This window comes from Urocitellus parryii, chromosome 9 (assembly GCF_045843805.1).
Source record: "Urocitellus parryii isolate mUroPar1 chromosome 9, mUroPar1.hap1, whole genome shotgun sequence".
Taxonomy (NCBI): domain Eukaryota; kingdom Metazoa; phylum Chordata; class Mammalia; order Rodentia; family Sciuridae; genus Urocitellus; species Urocitellus parryii.
The window spans coordinates 91,345,380-91,350,860 of record NC_135539.1 but is presented as its reverse complement, the minus strand read 5'-3'; the positions used below and the strand labels follow the sequence as shown (position 1 = coordinate 91,350,860).

The 5,481-nt window shown below is 37.4% G+C and overlaps 1 non-coding gene across 1 annotated transcript; it reads right to left on the bottom strand.

Annotated features, from left to right (window-relative positions):
• Positions 1-4,586: 4,586 nt before the first annotated feature.
• On the bottom strand, positions 4,587-4,658 carry Trnaa-agc (transfer RNA alanine (anticodon AGC)). The gene has a single exon. It is a non-coding gene; the product is annotated as a tRNA-Ala (tRNA).
• Positions 4,659-5,481: the final 823 nt, after the last annotated feature.

The following is a 5,481-nucleotide window of genomic DNA, read 5'->3' as shown; positions in this document are numbered from 1 at the left end:
AAAGATAGATAATATATGTGGATAATTCTTTGCAGTATCTGTATAGTATTACATTGTACAGATACACCACATTTTACTTAACCAATCTGATACAGATGGATGTAGGAACTATTTCAAGTTTTCAAAACAACAACAACCAAAAATACAAAGGCCACTCTTTACATTTATGTACTTATGCAATACATTTCTAAAAGTGGAATTTTAAGATCAAAGGGAATTCATACTTAAAATTTTCATAGATGTTGTCAAACTGCCTCCCTACTTCTTGAGAAAACCTAAGCCTCACTTTGTTTCCTGCCATCTACAGCATGTAACCAGTGTGGATTTGGTTGCACTGAAGACCAGTTAGTCCATCACCATGAACATGATTGTGCCCAAGTAAATCATACCTAATGAGATCTATTCCACATCACCTGGAGAGTGAAGGTGCTTGTGACACTGACATTCTGTTTTATAGCACCTTGTTCAACAAATATAGATAACCCATGTATTTTGAGAAGTCTCTGTGATTGTCATTCAAGAACTGCTATATGATGGTGTCAGTCCTCATAAATGGTAACAGTCAAGAAGACCCACACACAATTTCAAATGTTTAATCTAGAGCAGCAGTATGCTCTGATATTGAGCCTAAAGAAGATGAATATTTTACACAAACCTGCACCAGGCAGATTTTATGTATGGAGGCTTAGAATTAGAACACTGCAGTTGAGAAGGTCTTGTCTGATGGAATTTGTCTATTTAAGTAAACAAAGCAAAAATTAATTTAAGGGGCTGTAGCACACTTGCCTGGCATGTGGTGAGGCACTGGGTTCGATTCTCAGCACTGCATATAATTAAATAAAATAAAGGTCTATCAAATATATATATATATATATATATATATATATATATATATATATATAAATTTAAGAAGGCTGAGCAGGTACTTTTTAAATGTAGCTGATAAAATGTCAACAGAGAAGCAAGGTCCAGGCTAAACTGAAGGTCTTCTTCATTCAGTACCTTTCACTGAGAACCTATAAGGTAGCATGCCATGTGTGGGGATCCAGAGACAATTAAGACATAGTCCTCAACCTCAAGGAAATTATAGATCTATGAAAATGTGAAATAACTGGATACTGTTATGCACGCATGTGATCCAGTAACTCTGGAGGCTGGGGTAGAAGAATCATATGTTGGAGACCAGCCTCAGCAACTTAGAGGGATCCTCAGCAACTTAGAGAGAACCTGTCTGAATAAAATAAATGGATCTGGGGATGTGTATCAAGGGTAAAGCACCAGGGGGCTCAATCCCCAGCACCAAACAAAAACAAAAACATGAAAGAAGAGAGAAGAGTTGGGGGCAATTAACCAGGCCTGAAGGGTTGAGGGACCTGGGCAGATTTATCTTGAGTGGACGCTCAAAAAGTAGGTTGATATTTTCCAGGTGCAAAAAGAAGTAAGAGTGCATTCTAGGCAAAGGGGCAGGAGATGCAAAAGGATCTGGAAAGTCTAGGGAATGTGAGAAATGAGATAATTCCACGTTTTTGTAAGACAGTGATAATATCAGTTTTGTCCAAAATGTCCCACCTGAGAATCACCTTTTGTGAGCCTTATGTCTCAAACTAGAACCTTTCTTTCTGTCTTCGTTCCCTATCTGGAATGTGTTGTCTAATATGGAAACCACTGGCCACATGTGCACTCGATATGTGGTGAGTGTGACTGAGGAACTGCATGTTTAATTTAATTTTTAACTTAAATTTAAAACCAGATACTTCTATTCAGGTGTTGAGAAAATTTTTAGTATGTGTAGAATAACTTGTTGTGTGAATCTACTTTTTTTTAATATTTATTCTTTAGTTGTAGTTGGACACAATACCTTTATTTATTTATTTTTATGTGGTGCTGAGGATCGAACCCAGGGCCTCACATGTGCTAGGCAATCGCTCTACCACTGAGCCACACTGCAGCCCCATGAATCTACTTTTTTGATTATAAATTTTATGCAAGCTAAATACAGCTCCCCTATTTCTGATGAAAATTTAACATCTGAATCGAAATGTGCTATAAGTGTAAAATATGCACTAGATTTCAAAGACAGTACAAAAACAAGAATGCAAAATATCTCATTGATCACTTTTTATATTGATTACATAATGAAACGATGATATTTTAGATAGACTGGGTAAATAAAATCTATTATTAAAATCCAAGGGCTGGGGACATAGCTCAGTGGTAGAGCGCTTCCTTAGAATGCACAAAACCCTGGGTTCAACCCCTAGCATGGCAAAAATAAAATAAAATTTGTTTCTCCTATTTTGTTTCTTTTCTTATTTGGTGCTGGGGATAGAACCCAGGACCTCAAGCATGCTAGGCAAGGGCTCTACCACTGAGCTACATCCCCAGCTCATTTTTCCTTTTTTAAATGTGATTCCTGGAAAATTTGAAAGAACATATGTGGCTCATCTTATGTTTCTACTGATATAGTAGTCTGGACCTCATCATTGTATGTCTGAATCTCTGAAATAGCTCTTTACTTGTTCTTTTTTCCTTCCCTTATTTAATCTGTCCTCCTCTCAAAGCACTGATTTTATCAAACTAAAATGCAAACTTTCAAGTTATTCCTCAAATCCCAGGACCTGAAGTCTCTGTTCCCTCCTGAGCCCTACTTTCATGGGGCTGCTCCATTTCAATCTACTCTCCCTTCCAATCCAATTGAATCTTCCCTTCTCCCAGTCCCAAACTGCAACTCCATCTTCTGGGTTTTACCTGAAAAGCCAAAAAAATCAGATTTCTAACTGAAATTTTTGAATTCACAAAATGTAGGAAATTCCTACAGAGACTGCCTACCCAATACTCATTCCCCACTTTTCCCCTTATACCTCTGTTTTTAATCTACGCAGCAAGGATCCCAGATAAAAGAACATCTTTTCAAGTCATACTTGCACCTTGAGTGGAAAATTAGATATAAAGGGAAATTGTACTGGATTTCCAGGTAATCTTCAGCGGGCTAACTCAACTGGAAAAATTTCCCCCTTTGCTCTCTCCATCTTTGTTCTTCTTGAGAGACTGCAGACGGTGAGTCCTAGCAGCCACTTTATACAATAACATAGTATTGAAGTTGGAAGCCATATGTTAACAGTGGTAGAGCAGAAAGATAGGTGCCTATGTTTCTAATGATTCTGGATCCATCACCTTAAATTGCCCATCTTTGTTTTTTCTTTTATACAAGACAGAAATCCTCTATCTTATTTAAGCCACTAAGTTGGGTTTTCTGTTCATATTTGGATAAACTTAATTTGGCTGCTATTTCAAAAGCACTGTATAGACACAAAGGAACAAAACAAAACAAATAGAAAACATGCCACTGCTTACCTAAAAGTATCTGGGTCTCAGTTTCCCCATTTGTTTTACTAAATGATCTCTGGGGCCATTTCCAGGTTTAAAACTTTGTGTATACCTGCATTTATTCATCACGTATGTGAATATCTATCATTCGCTAGTCACTGATTCAGGTAGTAGGATGCAGCAGTGAACAAGGTATAGATCATTTCTGATGAACTGCAACGTGAATGGTTAGTACAGATTTTTGTGCCACAGTCTGCCACCCACACACTGTACTCATGAGGCAATTCACTTGACTTCTAAGTCTGTTTAGTCTAATCATCATCCTGGGTTCATAATGCTGCAGATCAGTAACAACAGCTAACATATACATTGAGTCCTGGACTTAGACTGTTATATCTAATCCTTACAACTATCCCCTGAAGTGATCCTCAATTTATTTGAGAAGCATGACAAAAGAAATTAGATAACGTGGACAAGTAAGCCACTAAAAGGTAGACTTCAAAATGAACTTGATATATTGGGTACCTTAAGAATCAAATGATAATGATGAATGTGATAATACTTGGGGAAATTAGCAATTGCATACAATTCTTTCCATAACAAAGGTCATTGGACAGCTAGAATGAAACCAAAGTTTCTAAGTAGATGATGTATATTATACATAGGCAAAGCTAATATTCATTAGTTACTTCATGTCAGGAACATTGCCAGAGGCTTTGTGTCCTTTGCCATGAGGAATCAAATAATGGCCCATATGCCAGAGACACGGAGATAAATAAGAACAGGTATACTGTAGAAATGAGCCCAGTGTCTTTGGGGAACACAATTTAATGTTAGTGTTAAGCCTCAGCAGCAAACATCTTGCTTTCCTCATTCTTGTTTACCAACTTAATTAGCTGGCACAGTGCCCTAATCAATATCCCTTAGTGATGATTCACAAAATCATTTCACCTTTTGGTTATTTTTTTCAGTCTTGGAAGAAGATAGCTTCCACAAAAATACTATGAGAAAAAATACAATATATTGAACTCTGTGATCCTTGTTTTATATGGCAGTTTGGACATAGGTTTATCCCAACTCTCCCCAAATCCTACCGAAATGAGAAAAACTAACAGCAAACACATATAAATTTCATATGTATCAGAAGCTATTCTTAAGACTTTTGATATGTTAATTGATTTAATCCTTAAAGTACTAATCCAATTATTAGTACTTCATTTATCATTTATTTTTAAATTATTTCCTCCCCCCATTTTGGGGGGAGATGCTGGGGATTGAACCCAGGGCCTTGTGAATGCTAAGCACACACTCTACCCCTGAGCTACACCCCTGGTCCCACTTGTCCCCATTTTTAGAGATGACTCCAAAACTCTCCAGAGATAAAACGGGTCACACAAAAAGGGTCAAGAATTGGAATGACATACTATTGCTCTATGACAACATAAAACCAGCATTAGTTTTTTTTTTCAACAGAGGAAACGGAGAGATGCCTTTAATATTCAGAGGAAATGGGATTTTCAAACTAAAATCACATCTCAAGCCTATATAAAGAAGAAAAATAAAAAACATTTTTGCTCTTGCTCAGCAAAAACTTCATTTTTCACCCTTTTTTGAGCAAGTTCCTAGAAGACATATGCCACCAAAAAGATGGAATATTCTAAGACAGGAAAACCTGACATCCTGGAAACAGGAAATCCCGCACAGAGAGAGGTCGAGAAAATTTCCAAGTTGCCGGTGATGTGAAACTTCAAGATGCTTGTGTGTAGTCACCTCAGAAAACAAATAGTCCTGGTTAGAATTGGAGGATGAGGACTCTAGCAGGAATGGCTGTGTTAGTCAGTTTTCCATCACTATAAAAATACCTGAGATAATCAACTTATAGAGAGAAAAAGGTTATTTTGGCTCATAGTTTTAGAGGTTCCAGTCCATGACTGGGCAGCACCATGGTTTTTTGGCCTCTGCTGGGTGTGCAGGATAATAAGGGTGGAGAGCATATAGCAGAGCAAAAGTGCTCATCTTATGACCAGCTACCAGAGACAGAGAGAAAGAGTGAGAGAGGGAGGAGAGACTGGTGTCCCACAAGTCTCTCCAAGGTCCAAACTATAGCAAAGTCCAAGAAAAAAATCAATAGGATATTTAATGTCTTCAATTGGT